General features: G+C 32.7%; 1 protein-coding gene across 2 annotated transcripts in view; it reads right to left on the bottom strand.

The window, feature by feature from the left end:
* The window catches only part of LOC116293456 (uncharacterized), a 16789-nt gene extending 6979 nt beyond the window's left edge, over nt 1-9810 (bottom strand). The window contains exon 1 of one of the 2 annotated variants that reach the window (XM_031700882.2): nt 9710-9810. The gene's annotated coding sequence lies outside the window, so the exon portion shown is untranslated. Of the gene's footprint in view, nt 1-2375; nt 2648-9709 lie in introns of those variants that run through there. The other variant, XM_031700883.2, reaches the window with a different exon arrangement.
* Nucleotides 9811-14465: the final 4655 nt, after the last annotated feature.

Genomic DNA, 14465 nt, shown 5'->3' with positions numbered 1-14465 from the left:
GTAACCTGGTGCTGTAGATTTGATTATTAAGTTGTTGAGTATCGGATACAGTGAACTAATTAACATTTCTACCAAAATTCTCTAATCATACCAAATGACTGAAGCCTCAATCAAGGCTGAACTTGGACAAAAGATATTGAACCTGGCCTATTGAAGTTAGAAAATATTACTGAAAGAAAAATATAAAGAAAGAAAGGAAGAAAGGAAGGAAGAGAGAAAAAAGAAAGAAAGTGGAACAAACGAAAGTCATTAAAAAGGAAGTCAAAAAACCTACATTTGGAAGCTAGAAAGACAAAAATACGAAAGAGAAAAATAGATAAGATATAGAAAGAGAGAAAGAGAAAAGATATCTTCTTAAAACTATCTTAACAGTCCTACTGGACTACCGAAATACGTTAAACTTTTTGACGTTAAATATACGAATTTGATCAGGAAAATAGACAAAATTTGATCTAAAGAAGCTTATACGTGCCGGATTATAAGGATTTTTCTGGCACCCGTCATTCGACATCTGAAAAACAAATGCTTAAGATTCGTTTGCGTTAAGATTTAACTCTAATCTTGGTCTAAGTGGAATGAGAAGCATTAACTTGAGAATTTTATCACTTGAGCTTCTGTTCTTGAGCCCACTGTCATTTTGGTCTTCGGTGATAAACTAAGAACTCGGAAAAATGGTACAATCTAAGCTCTGTTTTCTAATTGGCTAAAATGACGACAATATAATAATAATAACAATGATGATGATGATGATTGTGATGATTATGATGATGATGGTGATAGTAATGATGATGATGATGATGATGATAAAAAGAATCAGAAGAAGACTATGAATGAAAAATGAAAATGCAGAAGCTCTGCGCATGATCAAGTCACGTCACCCGCCGGTCAAGTCCCCTGCAGGCTCAGGCAAATAGAGCTAGGAATTGATATTGTTTTAATATAGAGTTAAATCACTTCATACTTGAAAACACAAACCGTCTTTATATCCAACGTTGAAGAAATTGTTTTGATAAATTTACTTTTTCATAATATGACGTTTTAAAGATATTTCTTTGCAAGAAATTTTGATGTTTTCTTTATAGCGAGTGGGTCGTATAGTAATCGTAAAACCATCTTAGTACGGTATTCCTCGCACCAAGATAAGACAAAAGACACCATCTCCATACTTCCCTTAGGCGACAGCTTTGGCATTATTCTAAATTAACGTTGAAAGAGCTAAAATTTCAATGGAAAACCTCATTAGAAAACAAAGAAGAGTCTAAGAATGAATCAAGGAAATAAATGGTAAATTCAATACTGTCTGATAAATATAAATTTGGGAAGGATGTGGATTTGCGATTTAAAAACTTCAGTGCCAGAAAAGAGAAATTCCTAATCTTGGCAGATTAGTAAGAGAAGCACTTTGATCTAAATAATTTTTTTGTAATCTTAAGTAAATAAAGATTTGGTACAGTTACTCCATGCTGTCATAAACTGTACTTTAGCACCTAAGTCGAAATAAAACCTGTTCGGTCCGAAGTGTCGTTTTTTAAAACCTGACACATTTATCATAACACAAACGCTTTAGCAGTCTGAATATAAAGAATGTTTCTCATTAATGCATTTTGTGTCAAAAGAAATTCAATTATTTATGTTTAAGAAAATTTGTTTTAACTCAAAAATAATATTTTTTTACACTTTGAATTTCTTTTTTCTTTAAATCGATTCGATTAAAACAAATGAAAAATAATAAAACAATATTGCAAAGTTCAATTGCTTGAAATAATTTTTCTGATGTAACTTCTAGTTTTATTGACTTATTCACTCTCACATTTTCTGCCTTGAAATTCCATTAAATCTTAAATGAAAAACATTTCAAACGAATGTACATTTAATATATGCGATAGTTTTTGTATATCAGTACTAATCTATCTTTGTTTTCGATACAAAAATTTCAGCAAAACCGAAACTCCATCAAACGAACAAACAAACAAACAACGAAAATGAACTCAGTATACCAGTAATTCAAACAAGTTAAAATTTGAAATAAATATACGTATACATATTTTCTCAACGAAAAGTATAAGGAAGGAATATAGGTAAGGAATGAATTTTATTTATGTTGATTATAAAGTAAAGTGGTTTCTTTTTCGAGAGGAGAGAGACACACACACCACACACAGCTCGAAGGCTACTATATCGCTTTCTAATAGTAATAGTATTTCTAAAAGTTAGTAAATATTTTAAAAAATTATTTGTATTTTCAGTTCCGAAAAATGAGACTTATTTATTAATGGCAGCTTTTTCTTTTCAGAAAATTTCAACGGATTCAAATATTCGACTCAAAATATAGTATAAAATAACAATAACCGCTGCGTTATTAAGAGTAAACTTACCTATTCATGGATATTGTTTATTGAGATTTCTGGTGTAGCTTTTAGTGCGATGGAGTGTCTTTTAACCGTGTCAGTTTAGAAGCGAAAATTAAGGCAAGACTAGCTTGATATAAAATATAGTGACTATGCTATGAACGTATACGTAGTTCCTTTGAGGAATTGTTTTCGTTTGGCGACGCGTAGTTAAATTGCACTAAGCTCGTTCTCTGCCCACGTTAATCGAGCTTTGATGTCTTTGTCATCCCGTCACAACAGCGTTTGACGCATTTTTCCTAAACGCACATGTTTTGCGTGCATCCTTTTTGAAACAGAATTTGAAATAACAAAAGGAAACTACCACTGATTGGCAGCATTCTTTTAACTACATCAACTTCACTTACAGAGATAAAAATATCAAAAGTCTTAAATTAAGTTAAATTTATACTTTTATCGAATACAAATTTTTGTTGAGTCGTCGTTGTCGTAGTAGTAGTAGTGTCGTAGTATATAAAGTGATTTACTACAGATTGGGAAATACTAGCGCAGCGCAACCGCGACGTCATAAAAACGAAGACAAAGGCGAAATTCGGACAAACAAACTTACAAGTTTACTTTCAGCAGATAATTTTCACACCGATCGCAGTTGATCTTAGTTTACATGGGTTGTTATTGTAACTTTAAGTAAAAATAATAAAATCGGTTAGTTTTTTTGTTTTTAGTATGATCCTCGTAGCGGTTAAACAGAATGCAATGTTTGTCCGAATCTTTAAAGGGACTCTGAGGTGCCAGACACATCATAGCTTAAAATGTACATCAAACCTTGTTGATTTTGAAAATCGAAATGAAAATTCCATGAAATGCGTTTTTTGGGGTGATATCGTCCGTCAAAGTTGCGAAATGACTTAAGCTGGGCTCCCTGTGGAATATCGCGGATTTGATGGCTTGGGATGCCTGGGCTGTGATGACGTCAGATAGTGGAACATGTTGGATAGCTGGAGCTGAATCAACCAAATTTCGCTATGGAAGTATGGCTGTTCTTTATCAATTTGAGCCGGAAATTGCTTGAGGAGAAGAATATAATACACCCGATGAAAGTGTGAGCGAGGACAGTGAGCTAGAAGAAGTGGCGAACGAGGAAAGGCTTCTAGGAATCGATCTTAAAGTCAACAATGTGTCGTGATGAAAACAGCTAGCTGATATGTGTTTATGTTGTTAAATGAGCTTATTAGGTAAAAGATTATGAGGTAAATGAAACATTTTATTTCACTTAAGATTTCAATATTTTCTGATGTTAAACTCAACGTAATTATTAGACATGACATGCATCACGACTATTGTGTCTGAACCGAGATGTGCTTAGGACTGCATTTAATAGTTTCTCTTCATGACAGAGAAGGCTCATTCCAAATTGAACAAATATTACAAATAAGTGAGTTTTTTAAAGTATTTTCTATTACGTTCTTATATTCCAAATAAGTGAGCTTTTTTCGGTATTTTCTTTTTCATATACGTATACGTTCAATGCATATTCATTTCGCTGAAATGCTTTTTCAGCCCTCTGCGTTGTGCTAGTTCTGATATCGCCAATTTATAATTACATGGTGAATGCACGGTTATCTTAGCAAAAAGATCAGCATGTGTGGTATCTAAGATATTAAAGATCTACCTTCCCTGAATGTATGAGGAAGATACTGGCTTTAAAGAAGATGGAAGTGAAGATGAAGTTGCTGACACGTACACCACATCGATTCCTAGAAGCCTTTCCTCGTTCGTCACTTCTTCTAGCTCACTGTCCTCGCTCACACTTTCATCGGGTGTATTATATTCTTCTCCTCAAGCAATTTCCGGCTCAAATTGATAAAGAACGGCCATACTTCCATAGCGAAATTTGGTTGATTCAGCTCCAGCTATCCAACATGTTCCACTATCTGACGTCATCACACCTCATTCATCCCAAGCCATCAAATCCGCGATATTCCACAGGGAGCCCAGCTTAAGTCATTTCGCAACTTTGACGGACGATATCACCCCAAAAAACGCATTTCATGGAATTTTCATTTCGATTTTCAAAATCAAAAATGTTTGATGTACATTTTAAGCTATGATGTGTCTGGCGCCTCAGAGTCCCTTTAAGCTATTTTTAGAATCAGTGCGCTGCGCTATTAGTAGAGACTATTAGAGGTTCATAGCAGATCTTCTTTCTTTCTTTTTCTTTTTCTTTTTTTTTTTTTTGGATTTGCATCTATTTTGCGATACACTACAACTAACTGGTATACAGTCTGAGGAAAAATTGAATCGAATTGAATTGAATATTGAAGACTTTATTTAATGAGGGTGACACGTGACAGTAATTTTGTTAACTGATAAACTTGTGGCCCTCTAAATACTACTAATTACAATAATATAAATATTTGTATAAATAGAAGAAAATCACTATTATCTGTTTAATAGTAGCAGCAGTGTATATAGAGGATATTACATGGGCGCGCAGAGATACGAAATTTATCTCCGAGTGTTGAAAAGATCTCTCACGAGTGAGCGCAGCGAACGAGTGAGAGATTTTCAACACGAGAAGATAAATTTCGTATCTCCAAGCGGCTATGTAATATTCTGTTTATTATATAATTATCCATAAAATCAACTTAATAAGCTTTTTATTATTATAAAAAAGTATTTATTTATAAACTAATAGCTTAAATTCTATTGGTAACGATATTTTCACATTTTCACATGTGAAAATATCAGTTTTTCGAAAAGGAGAAATATAGGTATTTTATGGATAATTATATGATAAAGTATTATAGAACATTTTTCGAATGACTGTGAAAAGCTCATGGCACGAACGCGGTCATGACACAGCAAGGCATATTCAACAGCCCAATCACATAGCTTGAGAATTTACCTTCCATCCAAATCAAATATCCAGAACACGACATAAACACGGCGCGGACACGGTCACGCCAAAGGTCACGGCACTTTTAGGCCAATAACATTGCGCGAGAAAAAAATCAGCCAATTAAAATTCTAGAAAACATAACGGTCACGGCATGGCACGCTTATACGGCACTGAGCTTTTCACAGTCATACGAAAACTACTCTAGTAGTAGTAGCTGTAGTAGTATTGCTAGTGGTAGTGGCACGAGTGGAAGCGGTATGGGTAACGGTAGCGGTAGCGGTAGCGATGCAGGGGAAGGCGGGCAACGGCAGCCAGTAGTACAGCAGCAGTAGTTGTGTTGATATTGTTGATATGCGCATTTGATCATATGAATATTAATTATTATTATTATTATTATTATTATTATTGTTATAGTCGTAGTAGGAGTAGCGGTGGCAACTAAGCCACTTAAATTAAGCAAGAAAAACATAACCCATTATAAACTACGTCAAATTTAAGACCTTGAAGACACTTTTACGAGGAGATTCTCAATATTTAAAGCAAATATCGCCTAGTTTATGCTCATCATTATCCCGAAAACCCACGGAGATTTCTTCAATCGTAGAATTAAAACTAACTTGCCGCTCTCATGATTATTTATCCACTATAGATATTACTATTGTTTTCTAAAAGATATTCAGTACGTCTGACGTCAAGCCAGGCCAATGAAAGGCAATTAGCTAAGAGGCAACGACAGCAGAGTTCTAGATATTCTTCTTTGAGACTATTAAATCCTTAGGGCGAACAATTAGGCCTTTTTTGGTGTATTTTCCTTCAAAACTGGGAAATGCTTTTCAAGTGGCTCATCTGAAACTCTTTGGGCTATTACGATTAGATAATATGGGCATGAAACTTGATCACGTACGCTGAGAAATTCATAAAAAAGCTCCTTGAAAATAGGTCGAGTGTAAACTAAAAGAGTTTTACAGCTGTCCTGTCAAGAAATGACTGAAAAGAGAGACAGGTGACAAAGACATGGCGGCCATGTTGGTGTACATAACAAGAGAAGTGAACGAGAAATCTTTTGTTAACGTACACCAACATGGCGGTGATGACGTCATAGCTGAATGATTCAAATGACAAAGACATGGCGGCCATGTTGGTGCACATAACAAGAGAAGCTATCGAGAAATCTTTGTTAACGTACACCAACATGGCGGTGATGACGTCACATGAAAACAAACTGAATGATTCAAATGATCGACAAACACATATGGCGGCTATAAAATTTAGAACCAAGGACTGAAATATCCCAAATTAAGTATCGTTGCATTTTTTTCTCAATAACATACTCCATGCAGGAGAACATAGGGCTAGTGAAAGATAAATCAGCGGTCGTGGGTAAAATGGCGGGCTCACCTTCTTCCGATAAAAAATTTCTAATGGTTTCGAAAAAATATCAAAATTAGCTTAAGCTTATTTTCTTGAATTAAAGTTAAGACAAATTAATATTTTAAACCTATTAACCAATGCTTAAGTTTTGTTTTTATCGTATGTAAAAGTTCTCTATTTTTTTGTACTAGAATGTTTTTCAAGCGGCCATGTTTGTTTGTTGTTGTTTTTTTTTTTTTTTGAACAATTTGGCGCATGCGCATACGTTTTTTTACGACACTGCTCTCCAGCCGAGTTGTTGAAAGGCTTCAAGGATTCCTTCTAGGTCTTCTAGTAGCCTAATGACTTGAAAGGTCAAATAGCCTTAGGGCTAAGATCAATTTTACTGACACTTTCTTTCTTTCTTTTACCAATAAATGTGTCACGAAGTTTGAATGATAACCGTAGAAGCCTGAGGCGAGCCAATACGTCTTAAGTCAGTTTTCTCGTTTTAATGATAAATTTGAGTTCTTCCTTCCAGAAACAGAAAAAATGAGAAAATCAAATTTTTTTCATCACTTTTCGTACCGTATGAGTCGAATAAGGCTTCAATTTTCTTCATTAAAAAAAACTATTCTTTTCCCTTTAAGAGCATAAAAATCTTATTAATTTCAAAAAGAGCAACTAGTGTATTTTCTAGCAAAACATTTGGCGATGTTCAATAAAAATATTCAATTTACTTTTAATAAAGTTTTACGTAATTGAATATTCGCCAAGTGAATTTATATAGGCTGGTGCCACCACACGATGGTGTCAATGAAACGCGGACGCTCGCGAATTAAAAATGGCGGGAAAACACTAAAACGAAAATTGTAATTAAAAGAGCGCTTTAAATTGCATTTGTCTAAAACTAACAGAAAACATAAAAGAAATATATTTTTAGTTCCGGATAAAGGTGTGATTTTGAAATTCAAATAAAGTTTTTTTTATATTGAGTCACAATTTAACAGGGCAATAAAACTAACTGTCGTAAACGTGGAAGCCTTTACTACGGCAGCTGCCCTACTGATGCTGAAAAGATAAGCCACCGGAATAACATTGGCAATAGGTAATAAAGGCTAAGCAATAAGCGATGGGAGATAGCTTATTCCAAGATCCAAGAATAGTAGGAATGACTGCCTGGCATTTCTTTTATTACTCTCGTAAATAAGATAGCTGTTCGTTGTAGTCGATAAATCCATTCGAAACAAGAAGTTTGGATTTATATTTGATGAATCTGTGTATATATTTTTCAACAAAGAGGACTAGACTTAAATCCAAGCCGATTGTACTGAAAATTTGTACGGTCCGTCCTATCCCTTAAAAAGAATACATATATATATATATACACTTGATTGCAGAAAGGTTGTAGTATACATTTACACAGATACCTAATGAGATGCAGAACGTAAAACATCTCATTTTATATCTTGCATCTCATTAGGTATATGTATAAATGTATACTATGCTACAACCTTTCTCGATTGCAGAAACGTTGTAGTATACATTTATACATATATCTAATTTATTCAGTATATTTAATGATATGCAACACAGAAAAATCGCTTTATTTATTGTTTGTTTCATTCAATGACTGTCAAAATATTTTTTTCTTGTCTATTAGATCGTACAGATTATAAATCAGTTGGTTTTAAGCGTTGAAAATGGTTATTTTGCATTATGCATCTCATTAGATATTTGTATAAATGTATAAATGTATACTACAACGTTTCTGCAATCGAGTGTGTACACACACACACACACACACACACACACACACACACACACACACACACACCTGGCAACAAATGTCGTAAATGGATGGAAAAGTATTTTTTCCTAGTTTTTAGAATCTTAAAGGAATACTGCAATAGAAAAAGTACAAAGTCCAATATCAAGCTTTAAAGTTGTTCAAAACACGAGTACCTTGAGTATTATGCTCAGCACTTGAATCTATGAAGTTCATAGTTGCTATGGTAATGGGAGATGGATACGTCATGATTTATAGTTATCAACTTGGGCGACCGCTTGCTTTGTTTTTCTTTTTATAGATAATTTGAACAGTGATCCTGACTTTGATATTTCAAAATTAAAAATATATTGAGGGAAAAAGATATATGCGCAATATTTATTTAGACGTAGATTTATTGCTAGTGACTTTGTACATTTAAATCATACTGTAAGAAATGAGAGAGTTTGACTTTTTGGAACTTAACATAAGACTTGTGAACATGTCAACTCATTCAACTGAGCATATATACTTTAAAACGCAGATGTTTAGCTAAAAATTCCCCGCCAAATTTCTTTATCGACAAGGAAAAAACTTTTTACATGAAAATATAATAAAATAATAACATATTGTAAGCTTTGATTCAATTTTTCTTTCTTTAGTTCATTTTAGTACGTTTGAAATGTTCTAGTTTTTTTCTCTCCTGTTGTTTGAAAATCGTATTAAGATTATTTTTGCATACACTCCCCTATTTGCGAAATATTTTGCTTCGTTCATTCTCTTTGAACAGTCGAAATTTCAGAAGACATATTCCTTTATAACTATCGCGTCTCATTCCATCAGGGTTGAGATAGTGGTATTTTGATAATAAAAAGATATCCCCTAATCTGCATATGACCAAATGTTTAAATTAAATATTCAGGAAAAGCTAAGGACTTGCAAGCTAGTAAAAGACTAAATTCGAAGCTTAGATTTCTATCCAAAAATCATCAAATTGTCTCATTTAAACAGAAGACAGAAAACCTTTTCAAAAACAGAAGAAGAAACATTATTTTTCTGAGAAATTATTTATTTTTCAAGATCTTCGTGCTCTGATAGAAAGAAAAATCAAAGCAAGATGATACAAAATGGAAAAAAGAAAAAAAAAATGCGATGTTTTAAATTAATCTGGTCTAGTGTTCAGTTCATAGATAACAAGTTGATAAAAATTTCAGACTCCTGAGTTACAATCAAGGCTAAAAGAGCTCTAAAAAAATCATTATAAGACATCTAAATTAATGGATAGGAAGAAATGTTTCCGAAATGCAGCGCAAAGGAATAAATTGTATGTTTTATACTCACAGTTTTCGTACGACCTTGAAACTTTAACTTCAACCGAGCGAAGAAACCAGACCGTCGAGGAGAGCTTAGGCTTTACAACACTGTTACTTGAAAGATATTTTCTGTAGATAAAATTATTCAAAGTAAAGTGAGACAGTGATCTCATTTTTAAAAGCTTATTAAGATGTATGAGCTCTCTACATATATTATATTTTGAGCATTTTTACTTATGCTTTGCTAATCAATTGTCTCGGACATCTGGTTTTCAGGTAATTACTAGACAAGCAAGAGGCAAGTGTTCATTGTAGTTGAAAAGAAAATACGACGGAGAGCAATTGTGCAAAGCTAGGTGTACTTACTTCAGCATTAATGGGTGCATGGATTCAATTCTCTTTTATCAATTTATGAATGGTTTATTTCAAAAGAAAATGAAAAAAAATTTTAAATGACTTTTTTTTTTGAAAATGAAAATTCGTTTTGAATATAAATAAAAATGTATATGAAAACGTTTTCTTGACTGTTTCCTTTTTACAATAATATTTTCCCTCTCAATAATTTATCCTATTTTTTAAGTCGCTATATCGACCTATTATTTCGTCATTGTTATTCTTTGTTTTCTTTTAAGTTTAGGACTCGACTAATTTGAAATTTTCCAAAACAACATTTTCTATTTGCGCTAATAAAAGTTTTAAGTATTATTTTCTAATCCAAGATGTCTAATCTCATATTAATCCTAATCTAATCATGCATAAAAATCTTTACCATGCATAAAGTTCTTGTACAAGAAAATCAGCTTTTTATTATTTGATAAAGTAAAAGATATCGACCGTAAATGCTATCATTATTATCTTAAAGTTATTTTCGTTCAATTTCATTTCCTATTTCTATTTCATCGCGTATTATTCTATGGTACAATGTTTTCCCATTTCAGACCATGTGTCATTCCCTTGAGTATTATTTCTTTCTTTACTAAGTATGCTTTTCAGCTATGGTGCAAGGTTTTCTCATTTCAGACAATGTGTCATTCCCTTGAGTATTATTTCTTTCTTTACTAGGAATGCTTTTCAGCTATGGTGCAATGTTTTCCCATTTCAGACCATGTGTCATTCCCTTGAGTATTATTCCTTTCTTTACTAAGAATGCTTTTCAGCTATGGTGCAATATTTTCCCATTCTAGACCATATGTCATTCCCTTGAGTATTACTTCTTTCTTTACTAGAAATGATTTTCAACTATGGTCCAATATTTTTCGGATGTGTCATTCCATTGAGTATCATTTCTGTCTTTACTAGTAGGCTTCGTAATAGGAATCTTTTAACGTACTATGGAAATTTAAGTTAACCAATAACTTTTCACTCTGTGCCATTCTCTTAAGTACTACTTCTTTCTTTACATACAAAGTCACGATTCGCTTCTTGTTAGTTTCTTTTCTCATTCGGTAAATACTGCTGTGTTTTAGACTAAACATTCATTAATTAAAAATATATATGTACTGTTTAATAAACGAGCAGGAGTGTTTTATCGGGTATAAAACACGAGGCGTAGCCGAGTGGTTTTAGACCCGATAAGACAAGATCTGCGAGTTTATTAAACGGCTTAAAAAACTCCTGATGTATGTTCTCATACTGTACCGAATTCTTTACGAAATGAACCAAGTTTGATAGAGAAAATCCAAGTTAAAGTTTATGCAAATGAAGACGAATCTATATCAGATATAAAACCTCCTTCATGGTCATGATTTCTATTGTTTTCTTCATGAATTATTAATGAGTTTTTAAATATATTTAGAAAACTCATTAATAATTCATGAAGAAAACACAATAGAAATCATGACCATGAAGGTGATTTTATAACTGATTTAGAAAACTCATTAATAATTCATGAAGAAAACACAATAGAAATCATGACCATGAAGGTGATTTTATAACTGATTTAGAAAACTCATTAATAATTCATGAAGAAAACACAATAGAAATCATGACCATGAAGGTGATTTTATATCGGATAAAGATTCGTCTTCATTTGCATAAACTTTAACTTGGATTTTCTCTATCAAACTTGGTTCATTTCGTAAAAAAATCGGTACAGTATGAGAACAAACATCAGGAGTTTTCTAAGCCGTTCAATAATCTCGCAGATCGTGTTTTATCGGGTCTAAAACCACTCGGCTGCGCCTCGTGTTTTATACCCGATAAAACACTCCTGCTCGTTTATTAAACAGTACATAGATTCGTCTTCATTTGCATAAACTTTAACTTGGATTTTCTCTATCAAACTTGGTTCATTTCGTAAAGAATTCGGTACAGTATGAGAACATACATCAGGAGTTTTTTAAGCCGTAATAATAATATATGAGTTCTTTTAACAGGGATCCGACTTACAATAGTTACAACTACTAATAACTACTTGCATTCTGCTAGGCTACGTACTAATCGATCTTTCAAGGGCGAAACTTAATAATAATAATAATAATAATAATAATAATAATAATAATAATAATAAAATAATAATTCTTAATATAGCGTGCACGTGTTCCACAAATCTCAACACGCTTTACAAAGCATAAAAGAGAAATACAATATTAGCGATATTGAACTGACAGATAAAAAATGAAAAACTTAGGCCTAGGGTAAACGTCAAACTTTCCATGCACCGAACTTAATTACATCAAAGAATGCCACCTCATTATCACCTGATATCCATTGTGTTTAATGAGTTCGGTGCATGGAAAGTTTGACGTTTGCCCTAGGCCTTATAGAAATATACATTTGTTAAATATATATATATTTAAAAATATTAACTTCATAAAAAAAAAGTAGATAATAGTTCATTGTTTTCAAAATTTCACGTCATGTTCAAACAAAAATAAATGTTTTTAAAAGCTGTTTAAAAGAGTCTAATGATTTTATGCGTAATGAATGTTCACAGGAAGTGTGTTCCATTGCAGTGCGGTTCATTTGCAAAAGTCAACTGTTATGTAACTAAAGAATGAAATAAAGTAAAAATAAATATGGCTAAATACTAAATCCCTACGTACTTTTAAATATTATCTGCGAATAGCTGCTTATTTATAAACGAGGATAAACCCGTAGAAGTGATCTTGTGGTCTTCTAAAACAGTGTTATGCATCGAAAACGAAGCTAATGTGTTAATAGTGTGCAAAGGAGTATGTTACTGGCGTTGAGGAAGTGATCGAAAATCTCACCAACATCTCAATAAAAGTGACGGACAGAAAGAAAGAAAGAACTCCATATTAAGACAATCGTTAGCCAGGTGCAATGGTGTAAAGCTAAGCTGGATGTATCGATAATTGAGTCATTCAAAGTACTCTAGGTGACTTCTTGTCTAGACTTAGGCCGTCAATTTTTTCTTCTTCTTCCCATTAAGAAATAGCATAAATTAAAAACAAACAAATATGGTATCAATAATAAACTTTTCGCTAAGAAACACAAATAAATATAGGTCATTTACGTTAAACATTAATCCAAACACCTGTACTCTTTCTAGTGTTCTCATTTTCTTTTGAACTTTATATTTTTCTTATGGTTTCTTCGCCTTCCAAATTATGTAAAATGTGACGCCATTTTGGTTTGTAAAAAGAAAAGTTTACGGTTTGCAAGCGTTGCTAGGCAACTGAACTACCAATCATACCCTGGTAATTCGGTCCCGCGAATTACAGAAAAAAGCCCTCCTTCTAGCCAATCAGCATCGAGTAATTTTACCCTTTAATTGATAAGAATATATTTTTTTCATAATTTTGTATTGAGATGGAACGACGAGTTCTTGATATTTTTTTGTTATATATATTCGTTACATTTATTTTTAAGATTTTTACGTTTTGACATCATTATTTAGCTTTTTTAAATAAATATAATTATCTCTCAGTCCACTGAAACTCATCATCACTTATTCGTCAAAGTTCGAGAACTCCGATCCAAATTGCTTGGGTCTAAAAAACTACAAAAGCGAGGTTTGTATCGAAATTGCATGCTATACTATAAGAAACCCCAAACATTAACAAAGCCAAGTTTCTTTAATTACTTCATGAACATACGCTTGATTTACTTAGTACGCTGAGTTTTAATATTACTAGATAAATAAAGCCATATACTTAAGTAAATATAGAATCGAAAACAAAAATATTCACGAATTACTTTAAATGAAACTACTCAATTATACAACAAAGTCAAAATTAACGAGTTGGAATTACAAGATTTTTGAGTGAAAATTTGGGCTTAAAATACGAACCTCATATGAGGCAATTAAACAAGTTAATAGTCATAATTTATAGGTAGAATTACAAGAGTGAAGGTTTGGGTTAATTAAAAATACGAAGCTCGCATGAGGTAATTAACTAAGTTAATTCGAAGTGAAAATACTAGACTCAATGATACAACAAAAAGTCGAAAAATTATCGAGTTAGAGAATTACAAGATTTTTGAGTGAAAATTTGGGTTAAAGATACCAAGCTCACAGGAAGAAACTTTTAATTCTGACTTCGTAAACAAAGTAGTTCAAAGGAAAATAGACACTGTATTTACTTACGTATACCTTAGCGAGGAGTCGTTATGGTGTCCTGAACATTTTAGCGGATTATTGCGACAGGTGCTGTATACATAGTAGTCTAACGCCATCCAATGATAACATTTTCATCTCATATTAGTTGTTACAAAAACTAGAATGTTAACGATTTAAGTTCGTGAGCTCCGTCAATTTGGCTGGGAATTTAAAAATACACGTGTTGTATGTTTGCAAACATCGATCATAGTTAACTATT

This window comes from Actinia tenebrosa, unplaced genomic scaffold (assembly GCF_029948245.1).
Source record: "Actinia tenebrosa isolate PJP-AT-01 unplaced genomic scaffold, QUT_ActTen_1.0 PGA_scaffold0__85_contigs__length_37466705, whole genome shotgun sequence".
Lineage (NCBI taxonomy): Eukaryota > Metazoa > Cnidaria > Anthozoa > Actiniaria > Actiniidae > Actinia > Actinia tenebrosa.
The sequence above is the reverse complement of the archived record's forward strand: the minus strand, read 5'-3'. Positions and strand labels throughout refer to the sequence as shown.